This window comes from Lissotriton helveticus, chromosome 1_1, assembly GCF_964261635.1.
Source record: "Lissotriton helveticus chromosome 1_1, aLisHel1.1, whole genome shotgun sequence".
NCBI lineage: Eukaryota > Metazoa > Chordata > Amphibia > Caudata > Salamandridae > Lissotriton > Lissotriton helveticus.
Genome location: NC_136057.1, coordinates 190286125 through 190313349, shown reverse-complemented (window position 1 = coordinate 190313349; position 27225 = coordinate 190286125). Strand labels below are relative to the sequence as shown.

The window sequence follows — 27225 nt, the reverse complement described above, 5'->3', positions numbered from 1 at the left end:
AGAAGACATCACTGTCAGTAATCTCATAAACCTTCTTGAATGAAACGACCTAAAACAACTCTGCAACAAACTGACCCAGAATAAAGGGCCTATACTAGATGCAATAATTATCGGATTCGATCTTGTCTCCCTTCAATATATCATACCCATCGACTAATCGACCACCTAATACTGTTCTATCTCAAGGCAAACCCATGTCCATGCTGAGCATCAGACAATAAACTCATGTACAGGACAAGGAACTTAAAGCAAATCCCACTAACGGATCTAGAATCCAGGATCAGGGCTCATTTACACTCTCAATCTCACCATCACTCAGATGATGACCTCACCAACCTCTATAACTCAAACTAAAGAGTCTAGAATAGTCCAATCCAGATCTTGGTTAAACTCAGACCTTAACAATGAGAGAAGACACCCAAGACACCCAAGGCTGACCGATAGATTATGGAGACAGAACCCCTCACTGGCACACCTCACAATCCTCAGGTCTGAGCGTCTCTCCTACAAAAAACACATCTTTAAGGACAAAGCCAAATTTCTTTTGCAACTAACATGACTGTGCGGAGAGCAGACCAAGGGAGCTCTTCAATATAATTAATCAATAAATCACCCTTACCCCCGTACACGAAACAATAGCCAATAACCAACGCTGTGTAGAAATAGTCAAACGATTGCTTATTCCAGACTCATGATTATCACCCATCCTACTCCTACATCGATCTCCTCCAAATAAAAAACAATGCTAAAAGGAGAAATTTCAAACTGATGACAGAAGATCAAAATAATCGCAAACTGGAAGCCCATATCCAACTCTACTGACCCTCTCCCCTCCACTTAAGTACAGAACCTCAACAATATCCTCTCTCCTTTCGTGACCAAAATCATCAATGCCTCTCTTCTGGCAGCGTTCCTGATTCCCTCCAATAGGACAAGTCACATCCATCCTTAAAAAAACAGACTTCAATAACCATAGTCTGATTACTATCCTTCCCTTCCTAGCAAAAACAAATAGAAATGTGTCCTGATACAACTGAATTCAACCTTCACGACACATTATAATCGTGCTTCAGGCGAGGCTGCAGCCCTGAAACTGCTTTGCTCAATATTTCTGATGACATTCACAAATCCATAGATGAAGGAGACTCATGCCTCCTTATCCTACTCGACCTATCAGCGGCTTTTGATACAGTAAACCATCCAGCTTTATTCGAGACCCTCAAGAGTTGCACTGGCATCAACGGCACAGTGTTAAAATGGTTCACATCTTACCTGCAACATTGTTCTCAACAAATACAAATCAACAGTTGTCACTCAAAGCCTGTTCTAGCACCACAAGGAATTCCTCAAGGTTCAAACCTTTCTCCTGCTCTAGTAAATCTCTCACAATTCTTCTGAAACAAGCAGAGGTAAAATATCACCTATATGCTGATGACATACAACTCTACCTTGCACCCCTGAAAGCCACTCTCAATGATACGGCCAGACTCCTCAGAGGAATAAAGCGGTTTGATCATATCTCACCTGCCCTTAAGAGTCTCAACTAGCTTCCAAATGAAGGAAGATGCATCTTCAAGACCGCCTGCATCACCCACAAAGCTCTTCAACCAAAGAAACCAAACTTTCCAGAGCAGGTAGACCCCAGGCACTGAGAAGTTCCAGCTCACTCATACCCCCTAAGCTGAATAAGAAATTCACCCAGGTGTGTGCCCCCAGGATATGGAGCTCAGTAATCTACATTTCTCAAAGACGTTGCCCAACTCTATAGACTCTCTCTTTGTAGTCTCCTGACCAAGTCAGTCTCTACTTAGGTATTAAATCATTACCTTTTTGCTGTATTGTTTATTATGACCTTTTTGCTGTATTGTTATGTACTTGTTGGTTCTCACTATTTTAACAATGTTTTGCATATACCTCCTGTTGACTGCATTTGACCTATACGTTACCTCAAATGCATCTCGAATTATCCTATGCGCACTACTTGTAAAGCGCTCTGTTACCTTCGGGTCTAGGTAGCGCTATAAAAAACTCTAAACAAATAGCATTGTGCAAAATTTCACTCTAATCCTTCTACCTCTACATCCACTCCAGGCCACAAGAAATATTTTCTTATCCTATGCTTAGTGGCACTTATACACAGTTGGCCTACATGAGCTGTCTCCAAAATCCTTTGGGGGGAAACTTCCTTGTAGAATCAATTTATCACCTCTAACCAACAATCCTCCTTCCAAAGATAACTCATCCGCCACTTTCCAATAAGATTGCAAAGATGTATCCAAAGTTTTTTCCCTTGGCCACCCAAATTCCACAAAATTCATGACCTTGATCAATTCAGCACCTTACCTCAACCAATCACACAATTCCATCATATCGGAGCACATGACCACATATTCAGCTTTGGCAATGATACATTCCTCAAGTTCTTCCTGTACATCCACTTCACACAAATTTCTATCAACTGGTAACTGAGACAGAAAGTCTGTTCTAACGTCCTTTCTTCCTGCAACGTGTTTCACCCTTAAATATAACTCCAATAATTTGATAGATAATCTGGCCATGGCGTTCTTAATTTTGTTCCAGACAAAGTGGTCAGTGATCTGTCCTTAAACAAACTTTTCTTCCCAGCCATATTTAAACTTGTCAACACCCCAAACATGTCAGCATTTCTTTTTCTATTACAGAATATCTTGTTTCAAATTCTTTCGTCCTTCTGGCAGCAAACCCTATAGTAACTTTCTTGTCATTCTTCATATGTGTCAAAACAGGGCCCCATGCCATATTCACAAATATCCACAGTCACAACATTTTTGCATCCTTCCACACATGACTGTGAGCAGAGCAGAGATAATACTTTGTTTGATGAAGGCAATACTTTGTTGACATATTGCAGACCATTACATTTCTACATTTGTTTTTAACTGTTGCCTTAAAGCATTCAGTCAGGTCGCCAATTTTTTTAAAATAAACTTTGCATGGAATTCACAATTTTTTTTAAAAAGACCAGGGTTGCTCCTTATCAGTCAGATGTGATGCATTTACAATGGCATCAAGAAAGCTGAGTTTGGGTTTAACCCCATCAGATGTCAACACATGGCATAGGTACTCAACTTAATTTACTCCAAAGATACATTTGTCTTCCCTGATAGTAACTCCACTGGATTCCAAGGTGGACAACACTCTTTCAACATATTTGTCATGCACGTCTTTCGTATCAACAAATAACAACATGTCACCCTGAAATATTGCTACATTTGAGATGTTCTTGAACATTTTCGTCTTGACCTTCTAAAACACAGATGCAGCTGAGGCCAGCCCAAGCTGGAGTTACGAGAGCTCCTGATGACACGCCGTTCTAAGATTCATTTGGACTAATCTACAGCACTTACTTTCTCTTTTGCAAGATCCATACTAATATAATAAAGAGAGAGCCCAAACCTTTGAGGCAGGTAATCTCAGGAACCACAGCACCAATCACAACACCCAATACAGAGTTGGAAAGGGCAGTTGCAGCAGAAGGACATAGGCTATGCAGACGCCCACCATATACATTTAAAAGGTAAAGGAACCGTGCCAGCAAAGTAGTCCCTTGTGGGCGTGTCTGCTTTGTGCTGTGGGCGTGTGCAGGGGGCGTGACAAACGCTGGGGGCGTGTGGTACGTTCCGCCCTTCATGACATGTCTCATATCGTGTGCTAATCCCACCCTGCTCCCTTTAAATACCCCTGCACCCCATAATCATAACCTACCCTTACACCTTAAAATACCCCAACACCCGTAAACACTAACCCATCTTAACCCTATAAATATACCCTGTACCCCAAAACCCAAACCTACCCCTAAACCCTAAAAATACCCCTGTACCCCAAAACCCAAACCTACTCCTGAACCCTAATACCCCTGTACCCCAAAACCCAAACCTAGCCCTGAACCCTTAAAATAACCCTGTACCCCAAACCCAAACCTAGCCCTGAACTCTAAAAATAACCCTGTACCCCAAAACCCAAACCTACCCCTGAACCCTAAAATACCCCTGTACCCCAAAACCCAAACCTAGCACTGAACCCTAAAAATACCCCTGTAGCCCCAAACCCAAACCTAGCCCTGAACCATTAAAATACACCTGTACCCCAAAACCCAAACCTACCCCTGAACCCTAAAAAACACCCCTATACCCCAAAACCCAAACCTAGCGTGGAACCCTAAAAATACCCCTGTACCCCAAAACCCATACCTATCCCTAAATCCTAAAACTACCCCTGTACCCCATAACCCAAAACTATATCTGAACCCTTAAAATACCCAAACACCCCAAAACATATACCTCAGTACCCCAAAACATATACCCTATACCCATACTTACCTTATCCAAACATTAAAAAAAACAGGCTTTTACCATTCATGTATTTACAACGAATTTCGTTGTAAATGTATGCGTGGTAAAAGCATATAAAATGTAATGCCATGCGTTATAAACGGCATTGCGGAGTCATGGTACTTTCATAATGAAAGTATACGGAGTGATGGTATGCGGAAAGAAAGTTGCGGAGTAATGGGTTTTTACCCTCCCCCGGTAAATACATTGGTGGCATGGCGGCCCACATCTCCAGCAACATACTCATATTTTTTCACCACCCATTTGAAAAAAGGAACAGGTCTCTCTCATTGATGGCCAGCACCGACATACACTTTTAGACACACCTCCCGCCACTAGTTCTAGAATTGCGAACTTTAGAGCTGGGTAGCTACGTTCAAATCTCGGCTTCAGCTCAACATCCTGTGATTCCAGGCATATCACTTTGTCTCCCCGTGCCTACCACAAATGAATGTGTTCTTCTGTAATGTAAATTGTGCTCATGCCATGTTGTCGAGTTCGCGCTATATAATATTGCAAGAAAAAATTAAGTAGGGAAACTCGAGTTCACACACTACTGAACGCGCACTCTTAAGTGCATCAGCAGTGCACTGTGAATCGGAGCGTTTCACAGGCTTGTCACAGATAAGAAATGCTATCAAAACGATATCCTACAAAACAATATACTACTGGCCGGCAGCAATTCATACCCGGACAACGTCGGGACGGGCTGCTAGTACACATATAAAGTGAGTATAAAGCAGTGCACTGTGTACAGATTCCCTTTTCTATAAACATCTCTAATAGTGTAGTATAAATGAATGCAGCATGCACACATTACTTCTTTTGAAAGTCCTCCCTTATTGGATTATAAGAAATAAGGGCACTGTAAATACCCTCATGGTACAGGTTAAAGCAGTCAGCATGAACAGATGTCTCACAGTGCAGTATAAAGCAGTGCAATGTGCACAGATTCATCATAATATGGTAAAAAGGAGTGCAGTCAATAAAGTATATTTTGTGTATGTCCCTTGTAGTGTATTAAAAAGCAGTACAGAGTGCACAGATTTCTTAGTGTGGTAAAAAGCAGTGCAGTGTGTACAGATGTCCTGGTTAAGCTGTAAATACCTCTCAGTGCAGTAAAAAGCAATACAGATCACATATTTCTCATGATATAGTTAAAAGTACAGTGTGTGTCGATTTCTCGTAGTACAGTAAAAAGCAGTGCAGGGCGCTAATAGTGTTCGAACTGTAGCAGAAAGGCAATGAGCTATGCATACATTTCTTATTGTGCAGAAAAAACACAGTATATTAAACAGCAATTCAGAATGCACAATCAACTGTGCACATATTTCTCATACTAAACAGCAGCATAGTGTGTATAGATTCCAGAGTGCAGTAAACAGCACTGAAGTGTACATTGATTTCTCCTAGTGTCGTAAAATGCAGTGCAGCGTGCCCTTATTTCTCAATCTGTAGTAAACAGTAGAGCAGTATGCACATACTTCTCATAGGGCACCAAACAGCAGCATGCAATGCTTTATCACAGTCTAGTAAACGTAATGGAGTGTGTACACAGAGTGCAGTAAACAGCAGTGCAGTGTGCACAGATTTGTCAGTGCAGCAAAAAGCAGTGCAGCCCATATATTGCCATCACACAGAAACAATGCATAGTGTGAACAGATTACCAAGTGTAATAAGATGCAGTGTGTAAAGAGTTTCCATAGTGTCGTGTAAAGCAGTGCAGAGACTACAGATTTATTTGTATAGTAAGATTCAGTGCAGTGTACAAAGGTCCCTTATATTGTAATATGATGCAGTACAGTATGCACAGATGTCTTACAGTGCAGTAAACAGCAGTGCAGTGTCCACAGACTCCTCATAGTGCAGTACAAAGCAGTGCAAAGACCCCTCATATTGCAGTAAGAAGCAGTGCAGTGTGCACAGATTCCTCATAGTTCAGTAAAAATCAATGCAGCGTGCACAGAACCCTCATATTGTAATATGATGCAGTGTGCACAGATTGCTAAAAGTGCGGTAAAAAGCAAAGCAGTGCGCACAGATTTCTCATAGTGCAGTACGATGCAGAGCAGTGAGCGTGGCTAGTGTAGTAAAAATCAGTGAAGCATGCACAGATTCTTTACAGTACAGTAATATGCAGAGCAGCATGCATAGATTCCGCACAGTGCTGTGTGCACAGATCAGAAAGAGTGTAGTAAGATGCAGTGCCATGTGCACATATTACTCACAGTGCAAAAAGATGCATTGCAGTGTGTATAGATCCCCTTTTTAGGTCTCGCCTGAGCCAGCGCATGCGCTGGCTGCGAGACTTTTAGTTAGGGCTTTTAAAAGTGCTGCCACACGGCCTAGCCCTTGCGTTCAGCGCCCTGGCTTTCCTTTGCCACGTGCAGCATTAGCAGGCTCACCTCCTGCTCCCCCTCTCACCACAGAGCGCATCTCGCTGCAGGGCGTCTTGTTTTCACAGTCACTGAATTTACAGAAATGTTTCACTGGGCAGTCCATTAGTACTGTCTGCATTTCAAGCTCTCAAAAACTAACAGAGAAAGCGGTCACATTTATTTTCCCTTGCTGACATCTGTATGTACATGTATTTATATTTATATAGCGCAAATCACCGACACGGTATCTAAGCGCTTGCTTAGGGAACCCGTCCTGGTATTCCCCTGTGAGATACCCCGGCAGGGTATCCACAGGGTGAAAGACAGGCATCCCGCCGCGAGGGGCCGTAGTGAAGATTAAGCAAGCTATTGCCCAGAGTCGCAGAGTGTGACCCCGTGAGTCGACTATGCACCGGAGCGAGAATTGTCGAGTCTGTGGAATTTTTTTTTTAGCCCGAGACCCGCCGAGGCGGGGAATCGAACCCTGGTCCACTGTCGATCTCAGCTTCCGGGTCTGCCGCCTCTAACCACTGAGTCACGCTTCTCCACATCTTCTCCACATCTTTATGTACCAGAGGCACCAGAGGACCAGATCCATGCCAGGCATTCAGCATAATCACTAATATATGTCAGCGAGATCTATTTAGATTCCATGTATGCAGACTAAGTAGCAACCCTGAAAATATGGCATGGACCCGGCCATCCTTAGTTTATGCTTTACACAAGTATATACACAATACCAAATGGAAATGCAGTCATTAAATCGACTTTCGTTAAAGCAAGGAACGTTTTAATGCTAGAAAACATATTCCATGGCTTCTATTTGTCATGCACAAAGAAAGCGTTGCTTTAAACAAAATCATAGTTTGGAATTTTTGGCATTCTTTCTTCAACAGGAGGAGTGTTTGCTTCAGCTCTCAGTAGTTTACTTCCCCCAAGCATGCAGAGCACAGGAGGGCACTGAAGCAAGGGAAATAAGGCACATGCCTTCATATACGCGCCGTTCTTGACTAGCAGTCACCTGTTGACTAGGAGGGATTATAAAACCCTTATGATTTACTAACAACCCGCGTTATGTTCACGCACTAAAAGATATTGTGCAGACTGAGGCTTCATGTTAGCCTATGGGTAATTTAACCGCTACTTCTCCGCTGAGGTAGTGTGCCACGCCGTTCAGCAGCATCAATGCCGCGCAGCCCGTGTGCCAGAAGATACTGCAAATTTAACTTTACATCATAACGGTGGCAGTGGGTGCTGGAGTTCTCATAGATGCATATGGCCAACCCATTTCACTGAAATCAAGAGTATATTTAACCCTTCTAAATACACATTCCTTCCTAAAATTTATTTCTACACATCGGAAAATGATAGGATTACTTACTGGTATGATTACTCTGATTTCACATTCCTCGTCCCATTACTTTCTATTTGCAATTGTGAAGCCCTGCTTCACTCCCGGCACCCCTTACAAGCACATCCATTTGCTTAATATAAGCAGCACCCCCTTTCTCTTTTAAAGCTACAAAAGGGAAGAAAGGGTTTGGATGAGACTCAGGAAGAAATGGCGCTCAGCGGGTGCCTGATATGTGGGTGGTCTTTGTAGATGGAGTAGGTACGGTGCAAACAGGTCAGGGGAACAAACCCAGCAGAAAACAGCACCTGCTAAGATAGAGAACGTGTTCTCTATCAAACAAATAACAACAATGTCCTGTGCACACGTGTATATTCAATTTTGGTTCTCAAGTGAGAGCCCAATAATATTAGGCAAGAGTTCTATATATGAGGCCGGAGTCCAATCTCGTTGAGTGTACATATATTTAATGGTTCAGTATTGATCAGTACATACGAAAACAAATAGCCGACACGTGTTTCGTCACACCGTGTGGGGGTTGTTACTCTTCAGGGCTGGGAAGGACACAATGTATGCATAAGTTAGATTATGCTGAACTATAACTACTGATAGTGACTTGGTGGCGGTGTATATCGTGTGCTGCATATAAAGTTTAGTGACAGGGTGAGTGAAGCGCACCTTGTAATGGGTGGAGACCCTATGTTGGTGGAAAGGCATATAGCATATGAGTGACTCAGAGTTCATAATCAACAGAGAACATAATTGTGCTAGTGACAAAGTGGCGATTTAAAACGATATATAAAACAGAATAAAAGGTCAAACAGCGCCAGTATCTAGTAATAATTGGAAAATTCCTTGAGTTGCCGTGTCTAAGAGAAGACCAACCAAAATTATTTAACGGTACTGCACAGTTACAAAATGGTGAGGTAAAGGTACATTTTCAAAAGGCGTCTCAGGGTACATTTCTATTTTAAAGATGCCTGCTATCTTTGACATACCAGGTTGGTATAAGCTTTGGAAACACTTTTCTCCCAAAAGGGGCCGTAAACATTGGGACAAAGAATGAGGGATCGAATTCATAAATATTATCGGCAAGTAATCCAAACGTTGCCTCCTCATCCCATTCCTTGATCCCTTACTTACGATTTGGAGGCATTTTGGTGGCCTCAAGCTTGCGTGCACGCGCAGCCGCCATCTGTCTTTCCTCCTGTCACGGGTCATTAAGTGCATCGCGATTGCGATGCACTTTCACTTTCGCGGCGCTTCAATGCCCGTCCCTCACCACAGAGCGAGTCTCGCAGCTTGTTTTAAAAAAAAATTATTTGAGCTTATCCCGCTTCTGCAACCCACCCTGCAGTTTAACTGCACGGTGATGCTGCACACGACCCAGCATCTTTAACAATGAAGGTCACACCTTTCTTTTTTTTTTTTGCGTGGCTCGCCAAACTACATTTTTTAATATTCGATTATTTTAAGTAGCGCAGCACCCCTCTCCTAATCTTAAAAGATGGCGGTCGCGCGGCTCTCCCAACTGGGATTTTTCAAAATTCAATTTCTTTTTTTAGCAGTGCAGCATACCGTTTTCCTTTACTTGTTTTCTTAGCCCACTGGAACCTGCCCAAACCTTTCCCGACCGCAGCTGAAGTGAATAGCACACTAATTCTGAAATACATTTTTTTTTAAAACCATGAGTGATCAAAGCTTCGTTGTGGTGTAAGTTGGGGCTTTGAACACACATGTAAGTGTACCATCTGTCTTTTGTCATAATAAAAAATTAAAGAAGTTTGTCAGTGTGCTTTTTCCTATCTTAGTACAACTTATTTAATTACAGATCTAATCAACATGCTGAAGTTTAAGCACTTTTTGGAAAACTACGTTTGAGCAGACCCAGTGGCTATGGTGTACACACAGGTGGTGTAGCTTTTAACAAATCTTGCACCACCCAAGATTGTATGAATATCCGTGTGCTAGACTAGTTATGTAATGTACTTAATATACATGCTTTGCTCCCATACTAAACCGTTTTCCTTTGAGGCGTAACCGTTATAGGCCAACAAATAAGCACTCAGAACCGGCACTTTGTGCAAGCATTTTCGGCTCAATTAAATAATCGACACCATGAGACTACTCCTGGGGTGCCGCTCGCAGAGGTTGCTGGCTGACACTTAGATCGGACCTTTTAAACCGGGCTCCTGCTTCTACCTGGATTTGTGCCTTGCAGTGTGGATCGACAGGTCTGGGACTGCGAGGACCAGCAGCCCAGCAACACCGTCCAGCTGCGGTCCTCTTCCCGCCCCTTGCCTAATTACTGTGGAGAGTATTTAACCTCTCGCGGCCCCCGCTTCGTGTGAGCCGCTCGCAGAGGTTGCTGGCTGACACTTAAATCGGACCATTTAAACCGGGCTCCTGCTTCTACCTGGATTTGTGCCTTGCAGTGTGGATCGACGGGTCTGGGACTGCGAGGACCAGCAGCCCAGCAACACCGTCCAGCTGTGGTCCTCTTCCCGCCCTTGCCTAATTACTGTGGAGAGTATTTAACCTCTCGTGGCCCCCGCTTCGTGGGGGCCGCTTGCAGTGGTTGCTGGCTGACACTTAAATCGGACCTTTTAAACCGGGGTCCTGCTTCTACCTGGATTTGTGCCTTGCAGTGTGGATCGACGGGTCTGGGACTGCGAGGACCAGCAGCCCAGCAACACCGTCCAGCTGCGGTCCTCTTCCCGCCCCTTGCCTAATTACTGTGGAGAGTATTTAACTTTTCGCGGGAGCCGCTCGCAGAGGTTGCTGGCTGACACTTAAATCGGACCTTTTAAACCGGGCTCCTGCTTCTACCTGGATTTGTGCCTTGCAGTGTGGATCGACGGATCTGGGACTGTGAGGACCAGCAGCCCAGCAACACCGTCCAGCTGCGGTCCTCTCCCCGCCCCTTGCCTGACTGTATAAAACTGACTCGCACTTCCGCTGCGCGGTACGCGCGGCGGGCCCGTTGTAGCCCGTTAAAGACCGATTAAAACTCTGGTATTCAGTGCGTACTGTTTTTACAAATATTTTAATTACTGTGTCATTGCACTTTGTAGTGTATTGTAAGCGTTTAAATGTCTGCGCGGGAAAGCAGAAGTAGGGCTGCTGCTGGGTCGTTACTACTTGGAACATTAGATAGTTTCATTATAAGGACTAACTCTGTCATAGATGAGGGAATCACCCTAATGGAACGGCGAGTCTCGCAGGATTTGGCCATGGCTAAACGATCGTCCATGGGCCATCTTGCGAATCCTCGCACACCCGAATGCATTAGACGAGTAAATTCCATAGACGCTGAGGCATTAATACATAGCCCGTCAAGCTCTCAGGCCTCTTTTTGCTCTCTACCAGTACCCATTACACAATCCCTAGTAGACATAGAATCAACACAGGCACCTGCAGTGGAAATCTCTCCAAAAAGACCGCATACCAGACTGCAACGTGAGCTGCAGGAAGGTGCCATACCCAAGAGAAAGCAGCCACTGATTGCTGCTATAGGGGGTAAAAAATCGAAACTCCCAAAGGGCCAGAGTATTCATGGCTTATCATCTAAACAAAAGGGAAATGAACTACGAAAGTTACCAGGTGTACATGCTTCACCACCTCTGGTTGCCCCGAACCAAGGCTCGGCATCAGCTGATGGTAACAGTGTTAACACCTCGAACACTTTCCACAGAACAGAGGCAGATGAAGATTCCTTATGCAACAAGCTGGAAGCACTTTTTAGATCCAGCCTAGCTCCCTTTGGAAAAAAAGGCTACTTAGTATTGAAAAACAGCTTTTTAACTTGGAAACAGCTTTGAGAAGTACTAGAGTCAACGGGTCCCCAAATAATGGCTGTTTGGTTACAACCCAGCCAAACCCGGTATCAGAGGTGCAGGTAACTCATCAACCTCTACTCACTACCGAGCGAACTTGTTTAAAACCTACGAATGCTCAGGTAGAAATAAGATCATTAGAATCACCCAATACTTTAGGACAAGGACCTATACCACCCGTACAAAAACAGAAAGATAGCGAGGGGCAGGCAACCGAGGAGGCATTGAGGAGGGCCCGTAGTATCAACCTACCACCACAATCAAGTTCATACGTGGTAGTATTAACAGGAGTCAAACACGTGGTGTGGTAGAGGATAACCTCCCTTCAATAGAAACAGAGCGCGCATCTTCAGTGGGGAGGTTATCCTCTACCACACCACATGTTTGATATTGAAGGCACGGCCAGACTCCGTACGACAGATGTGGCGCCAACCCGACTTTTGTAAATCTCAATAAAAACAGTGGTTAAATTGAGTGCACGAGGATAAAACAGTATCCAGTTTTGTGTGTTTAGTCCACCTCATCCTCGTAAGCACCACCTCTTCAAAATGCAACTTGACGACATAACTCTTTTGACAACGAACAAAGCAGAAACATTAGGATTTACGCCTGAAGCAGCACAATAAATTTATGGGATGATACAGGAGACCAGAACATTTTCTCCACATAAAATCACGACTGCACAGCTTTTGAGACAATTAGAATATATTAGCAAAAAGGAGATAAATCAAAGGTTATACGCAACCACGTTGATTCACTACCACAAGAACCAGAGGATCCCAAGGGGATTAAGAATAGCCCTGAAGCCAATGCTTTGCAACAACAAGAAATTTGTAGACAAATGGTATCAAGTGTTAAATAAATGTTCATTAGATTTGATTCTACTAATTGTTGAGGAGCTTTCTAAAGTGTTGTTGGAATTGGAAGAAGAAATCCAAACCTTGCAAGCCCAAATCAACAAAATCCCGGATTTACAACAAACATTAGAAGACATTAACAACAAAATAGAACGGTACGCTAAGGAGGTCAACGAACAAAAAATTCGAAAATACCGCAGAGACACACTCGACTATAAATTAGAGGAGGTGTATACTTGGGCTGAGATATACAATCAAAGGAAGTGGGAATTGAAACCGCAACCTCAAAAATCGAGCACTACATCCTCACAAGAAAGTGTGGTTTCTGAATCCTAAATCGCTCAATCAAGAATACCAGTGCAAAAAACAACAGTGCAAAAAACAACAGTACAACCCACCACAAAACAAATACCAAACCCGTCTACACAACAACCGGCTTTTTTGGAGACCAGTCCAGCGGCAAATGCCCCGCCCCAAACAGAAGAACAAGAAGGGGTAAAAGAAACAGAGGACAAAATAGCAAAAAGGACAAGGAGCCAAATGTTGAAAGCCACTTAGTCATTAACATCTCTTCGAAAAAGCTCACTAAATCTCAAATTAATGTTCTCAATAAAGGTACCACTTTCGTGCCAACATATCGGACGAATTTGGCAGAAACCGAAATAGCATTGTTTAAGTTTTTCAGAAATCTCAAACTAAGATTTTTCTTCAAAGACATGGAAACAACACAAGACTCCGACGCCTGGAATTCAGATTTCAGACCCAAAAGTAATTTCTGTGCACCGTTCTCAAATAAAACGATTGAAGCTTTTGAGAGATCAGTTCTATCAGAAGTACAAAGTATGACTTACTCTAAACCCAAGAAATACAATTTATCAAAGAAAGAATGGAACACATTAAAAAATCTGAGTACAGAATCCAATTTAACATGCCAAAACGCAGATAAAGGAGGTGCGCTCATTGTAATGGACACTGATTTCTATGTAAGAAGCGTGAACAACCATATTTCCGATGAAAGCATCTATTTACCCCTTGATACTGACCCCACATTTGAATATCAATGTATATTACAAAAGATTGTTGAGCTTGCATTCGAAATGAACTGGATTAATGAGAAAACTAAGAATTTCTTTGAACGTAAGTATCCAAGACGAATGGAACTGTACATGTTGCCAAAAATCCATAAGGATCCCATCACACCACCATTTAGACCCATAGTATCGGCTTGTGGCTCCATCTCTGAACCGATCGGAAAATTCATGGACAAGTTTCTTTAACCTATTGTACAAATCAGCACGACATACATCAAAGATACCACGGCTTTTTTGAATCTACTCAAGTCTATTAAATTAAGCGCGGATGAAACATATTGGTTTTGTACTATTGACTTAATCACACTGTATACGTCTATTCCCCACAATGAGGAAATTGAAGCGCTTGAATGGAGTTTACTAAACAACGACATGGAAGAGTCTAAGAAAATATTTATCATGGAACTCATGCATTTCGCATTGTACTACAGCTATTTTGAGTGGCAAGGGAAATATTTCAACCAATGCAATGGTACATCAATGGGTTTTGGGGGAGCTCCCTCATACGCCAACATATACATGTCAAAATTTGAGACTGATCACATTTTGAACAATCCAATGTGGACAGAGGGCATTATTGCCTTCAAAAGATATATAGACGACATATTTGTGATATGGAGAGGAGAGAGATCAAAATTGGAAGAGAACATAGCGAATATCAATGTGTGTAACAACAGAATAAAGTTTACTCATGTTATTGACAAAGAAACCATCGTTTTTTGGGATGTCAGAGTCATGTTACAGGACAATAATGTACTGAGCACTAAAGTATATACGAAAAAGACTGACAGAAATGCAAGCTTATTGTTCCAAAGTTTCCATCCTGATCAATTGAAAAAACACCTACCTACTTGACAATGTATAAGACTTAAGCGAATCACCCAGAATGAGGAGGATTTACAAAAAGCATTCATTGAACAAACCAACAAATACCGTCAACGAGGATATCCGCAAGTTATCCTCAATGAGTCTCTCAAAAAATTTGTAGCGACACCCAGGGAAGACTTATTGAAGGAACAGAAGAAAATTCCCAAGAACAAAACAGTATGTGTCCTGAAATATTCAACTTCATCATCTTACATCAAAAACATTCTCAAAAGACACTGGTCCTTGATACATATGGAACCAGATCTGAAAGATTTATAGGATGACAAGATCACCTTTGCATTCCAAAGATCGAAAAATTTGAAAGAAATTTTGAAAACATCTATCATTGACAAAACCATTTACAAAGGCATGTCTAAATGCCACAACTGCAATCATTGCAACAATGTGATAGTGGGAAATCAATTTCCTCATCCCACAAAAGGAACTACTTTGGAATTAAAACACACGAGTACTTGTGACACCACCAATTGTATATATGCCATCAAATGCCCATGTGGTAAGATTTATGTGGGCCAAACTGAACGAAAAATCAAAGTCCGTATAACGGAACACAAAAGCAATATACGGTTAATGAACATGAAATCTACCCTCGCCCAACACTGGCAAGAAGCTCGACATCAAATTGCCCAATTAAGAATCACAATACTAGAGGTGATGCCACAACTCCGAGATATGGACCCGTCAAAACAAAGACTAAGACCTGAATTCTTTTGGATTAAGAAACTAAATTCCCTACAACCGGTGGGGATGAATGATCGCATTGAACATTCGTGTTTTCGGTAAACTAAGATTTTGGAACATTGGCAGATCGTTATTTCTCTCTCCCCTGATTTACTTTTGCTTGTTATACTCATGTATATTGTCGAATTTTTCTCACTAACATTGTGAAAACACAACCACATTTTCAGTTTGAAACGTCATATACATTCCACTTTATATTGTTTTATGGTATCTTTAGGTTCATGATTTCTTTTATTTTCTTTCAATATCGCTGTTCCTACACGATTCTAACTTTATTCACGTTTCTCGCATTTTTCGGCAAACATTTCCGGGAAGCCTACATCCTCAGATCACATGATGCAACACTCACGTCTACACGTGTAATCGTATTGGTTAAAAAACACCACGTTACTTCCGCGATGCCTAACAGCACTTGAAACGCGGAGACGCGGCTAGCACGGTCTTTCCGTAAGTTTGGCTTCATTTATCATTATTTTTTCGTTTGTATGGTCTCACATAATGCGTTCTCCAGTGTAAACTTGATCACGGCACTCTGACCGACCGAACTTTTGAACACTCATGCCGCACACCGAGCTATCGTTAACCTGATGACAGTCACAATACCAGTTTTACCACTTTAATCATGGTGGGAGTTTGGGTGTTTACTTGTTTCACGTTCTCAAATCTATTATCGCACTTTCGCCTTTAAACCTATCACTTCACTTTTGCTCCTTTTTACGATTAGTTTTTGAATATTTTCCACTTAGGTTATCGGATTCACCGTATTATGTGCAACATATTAGAATGTGGAGTTTCTAATTTTGGTCCTGTATCATTTCATTTATATAGACCCCTGACGAAGGGTCTCCCTTGACAGACCCGAAATGCATTGGGTGATTATGAAAGATTGGAATATAAAGATGTGCAACATAAGAAATGAATTATGAGTACATTTGACATTTGATCAAGAAATGGACATTTGATTCATGTGAAAAGAAGTTCAAATACGTTATTTTGATCTATGCACTTAAGAATGTGAAGAAACCAGGAGTTTCAATAGAAACAGAGCGCGCATCTTCAGTGGGGAGGTTATCCTCTACCACACCACATGTTTGATATTGAAGGCACGGCCAGACTCCATACGACAGATGTGGCGCCAACCCGACTTTTGTAAATCTCAATAAAAACAGTGGTTAAATTGAGTGCACGAGGATAAAACAGTATCCAGGATTAACAGCAGTGCCAGTATTAAAACACAATAGTCAAGAGTCATTTATTTGCTTAAAAAACAAAGTGGCACACTGGCTTAACACAAATAGACCGCTACCCTCCCACGTAAGGAGTGAAATTATAATGGTGCGTAGAATACCCTGGCTGGGATTTGTGCCAAAAACTACTAATGGGGATTGTGTACTGGTTAACTTCAGGGACCCCCGTACGGTGGATTACATATGTTCCTGGAATGATCAAAATTACAACTTTGGGTCATCGATAGAGTCACGACCATTGACGTTTTTCTATCCTCCACCGAATCAGTTAGATGAGGGAGGGGTTTGGACACTTGTAACTAAGGGTAGGGACGGAAATTATCAACATGGACCATTAAACACGCTGAACCAACTGTCCTTAGAAAATAGATTTAGTGCCCTAGAAATGGTGGACTGACTAATAATAAGTACAGACAATGCACAAGGCAGGGAGGAGGTGAGGGGCGAGAAAGGAACGACTAGTGACCAGGTAAATCAACCTACCATGTACACCCAGGGAACTACAGGCATAGACACTCAAACAGGTAGCAATATGCCAGATGCAGAAACGGGGACGGGTGGTATTGACATTATGGAGTACAATTCATTAACCTCATCTAACACACAGCACATACTGCCGGAGGATGTTTGCGTAGCTCACAAGGCAGTTGAACCGGGAGAGCTTATAACTTTTCTATCTTGGAATGTGGCTGGACTATCTAACAAACTAAATGACCCAGCATTCTTATCGATTGTCACAAAATTCTCCATTATCTGCCTTAAGGAGACTTGGGAGAGGGAGGAAATTCATATCAATGGGTACCGAACATTCCATACTGCTGCTGAGTTATCGATAAGGGGCAGGAACAAAGTGGGCCTCGGTGTTTATATTTCGAACACCTCTAAAGTTACGGTTGAAAAATTCATTTCTGGCTCAAGTTACTACCAGATGTTAGAGATTAGAGCAGATGGAAACGAGATCATTAGTTTGATAAATTTCTATAACAATATACCAAAGTGTGAAATAGTTAATGTATTTAAAAGCCTCTTACATACGATTCAGAAATCTGATGTAGAATCCTTCTCGGGGAATCGTGTTGTGTGGGTGGGTGATTTTAATTGTTCTTTATGCCCAAATGGCCATTCCGACATACGTGGTTTAGTTAATATTAAAGGTGAACCCTGTACCCATTTTGCCCATACATCAATTGGGAACCTTTTAAATAACTTGTTGTTTGTCCTAGGATTTGCAAATGACCTATGTACACCACAGGTCGATTTCAGACCTACATTTAATGGAAGGGGATGCAACTCCCTGATTGATTTCGTCCAGGCCTCAAATAGTATTTCATTCAATTTAACTGATTTTAAAACGGGTGAAACCGTAATTAGTGATCATTATCCCAATAGCTTCTCCTTAATTATTAAAACACAAAATAACAGTAAACATGGAATAATCAATAATTTGTACTGTTTTAGGATAAATTTAGCGAGGAGAAATGGCTACACAATAAAATGGAATAAAATAGAGCCCGCCTCTTTCCTTCAGAATTTAATAAAAAAACAAGTTCTCTGATTTCATGGCCTGCCTCTCGGAAACGAGTAACTGGGCTTCAGTTACCTCGGCGTTTTGTAACATCACACAGGAAATTAATAAATCCCTGGAGGGGCCACCGAGGTAAGAGCAAAGGGAGAAGGCGGAGGGATGGTTTAACCCAGAATATAGCAAAGCACATGCAGCTCTAAAACTGGCGCTCAAAAGAGACCCCAAATGTATCACGGAGATTAAAAATGCGAGAACTACTTATTACACCGTAATAAAAAAAGAGAAAGAAGGATATAAAGCAGGAGGCATGGGATACTCTTCATCCAACTGGCCTCCAAAAGGATAATGTAGGATTCTGAAAGGCAGTGAATGCCCCTTTTTTTCTTGCCGGAAAATCGGATAAGATAGAACTAGCAATAGAGGAAGCTACCTGGGTTACCTATTTTTCCGGATTATATGAGAAGGATAATTTATCCAGGAATTTGGATATTGAAATACATGGCGAAAGGGAAAATATCCCGGTGGGACTATTCCCACTGGATATTAACTTCGAATTATCCGAGGTGGAATTATCTATATCTGAGAGCTCTGGGGGCAAGGCCCCAGGGCCAGACGGGGTCCCTGTTGATATTTATAAATCCAATATCAACCCTCTCTTGACCAATGTGCTAAACTGTGCAAATAAAACTGGGTTCCCTTCCACATGGCAGGAAGCTATTGTGGTTCCCATTTTCAAGAAGGGTGACCGTAACGACCCTAAATGTTACAGGCCAATTTCTCTTTTAGATTCTTTCATGAAAGTGGCGAGCAGGGTCTTTTTAAACAGATTACAACAATGGGCGGAAGACACAGGGGTTTTATCGAAATTTCAATATGGTTTTAAGGCAGGATTGGGCACAGTAGAACAAGGATTACATTTAGCTATTATTATTGGTAAATATGTGGTCGCAAAAGAGTATAAGTTGTTCTTAACATTCGTTGACTTAAGTTCAGCCTTTGACTGCTTAAGTCACGAAATTTTATGGGACACACTTTTACATCTGGGAATTGACACGAGCTTCTTAATTTTATCAAAGAACTGTATAGGGGGGCCGGTGCAAAGTCTGGTATGGCAGCAAAGGAGAGTGTACTACTAAATTTCCCATAAAAAAAGGAGTCCGCCAGGGATGTATATTGGCGCCTTTTTTATTTAACTTATATATTAATAGTATAGCATCCCACCTGTTGCAAGACAAACAAGATTATCCACAAATTGGAGGAAATTTAGCCCCAATCTTGTTGTTTGCGGACGACACTGTCATTATGGCAAGGACCCAAGTGGGTCTCCAGAGATCCCTTATGTCGTTCGCAAACTACATGAATGAAAGAGGCTTAAAAATCAACATTAGTAAAACTTTTAACATGTGCTGTTCCAAAAAGAGTAAGGGTCAATGTAAAATCTACCTGTCAGACACAAAGATTGAAACTACAAAAACATTTTCCTATCTAGGTATAAACTTTCACAGGAGTGGAACTTGGACTGCAGCTGCTAATATGAGGAAATTAGCCTTCTCCCGCGCCTTTGGCGCTGTGCGTAATTTTGCGATAAAGCTCCGGGGACGACCAGTAAATATTTTACTTGATATCTACAGATCCAAGTGTGTGTCCACCGTGATATATGGCTCAGGTATTTGGGGGATTGCGGACCTAAGTGAGATTCAGCGATCTGAAAATGCTTTTGCCCGCTATTTACTAGCCGCACCGAAGTCAATTTCTACTTATGTTTGTCACAACGAGTTGGGCCTAGTTTATGTATCTGATCTTATAAAAGTGAGCACAATATTGTTATGGCATAAGGTCTGGGTTTGGTGAATTTGTGTGACACGCACGTTGCGTGTCACAAAAGAGTTGCACAGCAATGTACACATCAATTGAGGTCTGGGTTTCTCAGGAGACAGATTTGAACAGGGATATCATTCAGGATTGTTTGAAAACTTCAGGGGAGCCTAAAAATGGAGTGGTTGCTGTATGTAAAACGGTTCCTCAAAGATATTGGCCATGCCGAATTCTTTGAAAACCCAACTACTTTAACAGCAATTACAAGGAAAAAGTTGAAGGAAATCTGCCTATCTTTTTTAGAAAATAAAAGGTGGCAGTTGGAGGGCAAGAAGAGCTCGGTAATGCAAAATCAATTAATGTTACATGGCCAGGGCCTACAGCAATACTTAGGGGCATATTACCAAGCAATAGCGATGATTATCGCTATTGCTTGGTTAGAGACAAAAATGTATCGCCGACCTGCGGCGATTTTTATCGCAGATAAACCTTGGTATTACCAAGGTTTATCGCAAATGCGATAAAAATCGGCCGCAATGCATGAATATCGCTGAAAAGTCAGCGATATTCAGGCATTACCGAGCTAATGCTCTTAGCCATGTTATCCACCTCCCATTGGATAACATGGCTAAGAACTGCTCAGGGCAGGTGTTAGCTTTTGGAGATATTCGCGCTTAGCGCAAATATCTCCAAAAGTTGGTAATAGGAGATAGCGATGTTAGCGACTGTTTCCAGTCGCTAACATCTTGGCACGCCCACTTTGCATGTCATTAGTGATAAATTCCTCTGACATGCAAAGTGGGGCCCAAGATGGTCGCTATCTCCTACTAGCTGTCGCTAACTGGTGTTAGCGACAGCTAGGTAATAGGGAGATGATTTTATCTCCGCTTTCTTGGCTTTTAAAGCCAAAAAAGCGGAGATAAACCCCCTTGATAATATGCCCCTTAGTGTGTACACAAAACAGCTACACTAGGATGTTATTAACTCCCTTCAGAGTAGGGAGTTTTTTCAGATTGTTGACCTTCCCTGAAGTTAACACTTGGTCCAAGTCTTTGATCTTGTGCCCCTGCGACGACGTATCCCACCAATCAATGATTCATTGTATCTTGTTTTGTAAATTTTATACCTCTATTAGGAGAAAGTATTTATTTGCCTTACTTAAGAACTGGGGAATGAGACAATGTAGACCGGCCTTATTAAGAGTGCAAATGCTAGAGGACGAGATAACATTTTATACCGTATCAATGTTTTTAAAAGGTATGATGAAATTTGGATGAGATTTAGACTGTCAATGAATTGATTGATTTTTAATAATTTTTAACATTTCAAATATCTTTTCTTCGGTCCTATATCTCATTTTAAATTGTCGTGGATTGTGTTTATATGTGAAATGTAATGTTTTGTGAAAACCGTATTTTATCTTCTTGTGCTTTTATGGATTCTTAATTTGAAACCGAATAAAGCTATGTTTGATTTGATTGACTACTCCTGTAAGTATAACCATACCAAGGAAGCAAACATTCATTATGGAACTGTTAGGCTTAGCCAACAAACCTGCCATAATGTCCCCGCCCCCATTTAATACCTTGCAGGTACAGCCATCTCTCCCTTGCCAAAATGCATGTGGCTCTGCTTGTCATGTACCTTGTCATGTACCTAAAGCTTGCCTTGTCCATTATCTTGGTCTTTGAACAAGAAAATCATAAAGACTACACTGACGCGAAGTGACATGCATCTTGACTATGTGCAAACAAATGAAATGTTGCTTTGACTACAATGCCTCCTGAATTTGAGATGTCACTGTTAACTCATTTAAGCATGGGGATGATTCGCAACTAGCTGGCTAGCGCATTTTTATACGAATGAAGTGCAGCGTCTGCTCAACCAAGGTGAATGGTGTCTAAAAACGGTGGTATCTGCTCCATTAATACTGGCTGCCACACCACCTTAATTTGTCCTTGCAGTATTTGCTACTAATATTCATGGGCAGAATCTGATCTTTGCTACACCCGTAAACACTGGGCCATTGTAGAGTCCACCCTTGTGGCTTAATGTTCCGTTCTGATACCTTGTTTACCGTTACAGAGGGGATGTCCTGCAACCCCTTACTTTGTGTGTAAAAGTGACAAAGCTTGGTAGTAGTCCTTCCCTTGATGCAGCCATCCCAAAGTCCCCACTACTTGATGTGTAGATGGATGTGTTGCAACCCTCCCAGGTCCTTGTACTGGAGGTAGGAATCGCTGGAGGAGTGATTCAATTTGTATAGAAGCTGGTATACCCGACAACTGGTGTGATTTCATGGCTTTGCTCCCCAGTGGAGCAGACGGCAGTGGTTACATTCTGCTCTGATTGTGCCCATGGCTGGACCCCTGCGGTGCACCCCACTAATAAACCTGTAAGCTTATCAAGTGAATTTCTTAAAAAATAAAACACTTTAGAGGTACTTCTGTCATTTACCAAATTTCTGCCTCCCGCCATCCAACTAAGCAACTATTAAATCCACTTTTACGTTATGTAACCCATTGCCGTTCCAGTTTTTTTTTTCCCTTATGGTAAAATTCTCTGTTTAACTGACTCCACTCGTGCCTCTGGTACAGGCCACTAATTGCAAACGAATTTCTTCCTCCTGGAATTCGTCCTCACCCCAAGATAACGAGCATACCAGTCTCCATTGCCACAACTGCATCCAGAGCTCAAAAAACGCCTGTCGGTTGTGAGATGTTTCAATCTGGTTGGATTTTTGTTGTACTTCAGTTGCATATTTTCAGTGCAGGACTGGAAGAGGTGGAATACAATGACATTGCAAGACTTGAACTGCAAAGACCTGAGCTCTATAATATCTCCCAGCTAACTACGTTTAAACCAATTCCATCCTCCCAAATGTCCTTTCTCTTAAGGGTTACCACGCCTCAAGTTTCATCCATTCCTGTCCATCTTACCCCACACAGCCCCTGTCCCCACAATTGCCGTTTGCTGTGGATTGCTACTTACTAGATCTAGAGACTGTTCTATTAGTCTGTTCTGTCTGTACTGCTAGCATCTGTTCACCCACGCCTTCCTTATCCTCATTTTGCTAACAGCTTCAACTGTTATGGTGCTGTTAGACACACCCCGAGAACATGTTCTTCAGTCCTTGAATGCCTTTAAATAGTCTACCGGAGAAATACCTCTGCACATTAACATCCAATGTAAAGGATCAATTTAGTATTACTAAATCTTGGTAAAACGGAATTTAGGAGAAACAGCGATTGTTTACGTAAGGAAAGAGTAGTAACTACACATTGTTGTTGAACACATGGTAAAAATGACTATTGTCAAGTTTTACCCACTTCTTCATACGGCCTCAATAAGTGTTGAGCAGTAACTGGACTTTTCAACAAAAAACAAAAAAGCAGATTTTCTGTCCAACGGCTGTGTTCCTGTTCCAGAGCTTTAGCCACACCTGCTGTCTAAGGTAGTCTGTTCTGAACATTAAGTAACAAGGCCCACCTGATTTAAAATGTAAGATCCGTACCAATATGTTCTACCTCCCCTCGGTAAAGAGGACTATAGCAAGCAACACTGCTTTCTCCTTTCACTATCTGGCTTTACTGTTTCTGACACTTCAACCCTCACAATCCAAAGTCTCTAAAGTGTCTGGCCAACCAACCAAGAACTTTCATGATGAAATAAATGTTTGTTGTGAAATGTGCAGTTGAAATGTGTTCCATGTATTATTTAATCTCCAAATGCCATACTACCCGGCCTGGTTCATATTGATTAGCAAGGTGCATTCATGGCTATGGGGAACAATACCCTATGCATTAGCCTGTAGGCGTAATCATATTTATGCTCTTTTGAAAATAGTTATGCTTAAATTGAATTTTCCACCATCGTACATGAAACACCAGGCCATTGATTGTAGTGGCACACCAAATAGTAAAACTCCTGCTTCCAGTGCTTGTGGCCTGCCCTCTGATATTGGTAATTGAAGTTTTGTGTGCCTCTGCCACCCCCCTCTCCCCGCCCATTATTATAGAGGGTTAGGCAGATAATTCCAAACAAGTGATTTGATAGCTGTGTTGTTATGTTGACAAAAGAAAACGTGTGGCCAAACTATTTTGGTAAATAAGCAGCATTCTGCCCAGTACTACAAGAGAAAGCAATACGATTTCAGGTTTCTGCAGATTCGGTAGGTCTAGTTCCGAATCCCACAATAAGTGGAAGGAATTCTAGGCCCCAGTAAGCAACAAGCATTGGCATAGCCAATAGGTCTCGCATTTGGGACCTTATAGGGTGTTTAGCCATGCAACAGTTGGTGTTGTTGCACCAAGGATATTCTGCTGCATAACTAAATACGTATTCGGCCCAAAAAGCGAGACCTATTGGCTATGCCAATACTTGTTAACACAAATGATGAACACAAACATCCCCAGGGCCGATTGGACTGCCCCCCAGAGGTCTCCGGATAGAAGAGACCAGCTCAGCCGGCTCCTGGCAGAAATTTACTCCAGGATTATAAAGTCTATTTCTGCAAACACAGCAGAAGGTGCTGCCAATCTCCGAGTCCTACCTGAGCAGAAACCTGTGCAGAAATTCCCAGGCTCTCTCCTCCTCCTGGAGCTGGAGTGAGGCAGGTGAAGATCTGGGCCTCAGGGGCGCCTGTGAGGGTCTGAAATTGAAGGTAAAGGCACAGACAGACAGAGGGTTCTTCCTCTGTAGCAGGCTGGACACAGAAAGAGAGGACGGAAATGATGTCAACATCAATATCACTGGTGCTGTCTCTGCCACTGCTGACCAGGAAGAGGAAGCTCTTCTCCATTTCCTACCATGTACTCAGCGGATTTCCTTAGTGGGTGAGGAGCGCCCTCTGCTGGCCACTAACAGAACAGCTCCCTCAAGTCTCCATGAGTGAATACATTTCACACAAACTAGCATTTTGTGTGAAGGAAAGGCCTGGGTTTTGACAGATTGGGTTTCCATCTAAAACCAGCTGAGATGGCAACAGAACACTAGTCGCAGACTCGGATGGTCTTAAAACGCACATTCCAACAAGCACTAGCATAGCCAATAGGTCTCGCTTTTGGGACCTTATAATTGTTTAGCCATGCAGAACATTATCTATTACATTAGCCATTAAAGACATCAAAGTTTGTGGTAAATCAATGGGTGCATCACAGACCTCTACATAGGATGTTACATACAATCACAGACAGTGAAAACAGGGTGGGGTGAGTGTTAGTTAACAGGACATTTAAAAACAAGGCCCGGCTTCAGCTCAAAGCCTTCTGAATCTGGGCAAATCACGTAACGTATCTAAGCTAGTTTGTGCTAAATAAAAATTGCAAAAAAGTTCATCGGGGTATAAAAGTGGTGTACCTCTGTGCTGTGCTCTACAGCTCATTAATCTCAATACTCCAAACAAGCGGCTCGAGTACTTCATGTTGGGAGGGAGGTAAGGGTTGACTGGGTGGACGATTACATAGGTTATTGCAGAAGTTAATAGGTGCTAAACATGGTGCTTGTAGCACATTAAAATGAAAAAAAAGAGAAAAGCAGTTAATAAAGAATAACTGGAGCCCAGTCAGAAGAATACTGCTGCATGCACACCCTTCATGGGTGGCACCCTAGGTCCGTCCCCAGCTTGCCCATCAAAAAAGCCAGCCCTGATTGTAATTATTTATTGGAGCCTGAGCAGTGTCACTGGGAATATGTACTTATTGGTGTGTAGCATCATGGTGCTGCTCCTCATTAAGATTTCTGTTTTAAGCTCACGATATTATTAATAGCTGCTGTGTAGAAATCCAGTGCCATAACAGTGTAGCAAATGCAAAAACAACAGTTGATGGACAGAATGCAGAACAATGTCATACATTCACCCCAGTACAGAGATCTGGGCCTAAATCCATCGTTTTTTTGCACTCCACACCACCCCAGTTCAGACATGGCCATATGCAAATCAGCCTTGACCCTGTGCCTTATGGGAACAGTTCAGCCCGAACTGCCAAGCCATGTCTTCCCTGGACCAGAATCAAGCATCCTAGGACCGGTTTCAGGCCATCATCCGTCTTCAGCCAGGATAGCTTGACTCCAGTGGCGTGGAGAGCACGGGACTCACGTCTGAGCATACCCGTCCCACTCGGGGTGACAAATGCAAAAACAACTGTTGATGGACAGAATGCAGAACAATGTCATACATTCACCCCAGTACAGAGATCTGGGCCTAAATCCATCGTTTTTTTGCACTCCACACCACCCCAGTTCAGACATGGCCATATGCAAATCAGCCTTGACCCTGTGCCTCATGGCAACAGTCCAGCCCGAACTGCCAAGCCATGTCTTCCCTGGACCAGAATCAAGCATCCTAGAACCGGTTTCTGGCTATCAGCCGTCTTCAGCCAGGATAGCTTGACTCCAGTGGTGTGGAGAGCACGGGACTCACATCTGAGCATACCCGTCCCACTCGGGGTGACAAATGCAAAAACAACAGTAGATGGACAGAATGCAGAACAATGTCATACATTCACCCCAGTACAGAGATCTGGGCCTAAATCCATCGTTTTTTTGCACTCAACACCACCCCAGTTCAGACATGGCCATATGCAAATCAGCTTTGACCCTGTGCCTCATGGGAACAGTCCAGCCCTAAGTTGGCTGTGGTGATGATTTGTGCATTAACGTAAATAATGTAAATAAACAAAAATGAAGTGCTCGCTGCATGAATACAGACAGCATTGAGTCAAATTTCTTTCTCTATGCTTTAAATCCAGTGGTGGTGAGATGGTGACATTGCAAGTGCCTTCATGCAGGGGAGGGGAGGAGAGGGAAGAGTGAGAAAGAGCTGCAGTACACAGGTGTGTAGTTAAAAGCCTCCAATTTAAAATAGTGAGACCCACAACTCTGAAAACGAAAGCGGGCATGTAGTTAACAGGCAACGACCTCCAAATTAAAGTAACTCTAGATTACCGGTAAAACAGTTTGTAGTTGGAAGAGAGAACCATTTTGCAGTGAGTTTTCGCCTAACTTCTTTTCTACTTCACTATTACGGTTTATGAACAAAAGGCTTCATCTTTTTGTTTGAGTTACACTGAGTGACAGAAAAATCAACATAGTTCATTTTATTTCCGCCCACACCAGTACATGTGCG

The 27225-nt window shown here is 42.3% G+C and overlaps 1 protein-coding gene across 3 annotated transcripts in view; it reads right to left on the bottom strand.

Moving 5' to 3' along the window:
- The window catches only part of LOC144784038 (uncharacterized), a 193517-nt gene extending 168718 nt beyond the window's left edge, over nucleotides 1-24799 (bottom strand). For all 3 annotated transcript variants that reach the window (XM_078662828.1, XM_078662855.1, XM_078662756.1), the window contains exon 1: nucleotides 24652-24799. The gene's annotated coding sequence lies outside the window, so the exon portion shown is untranslated. The remainder of the gene's footprint in view (nucleotides 1-24651) is intronic.
- Between the last annotated feature and the right edge of the window lie 2426 nt (nucleotides 24800-27225).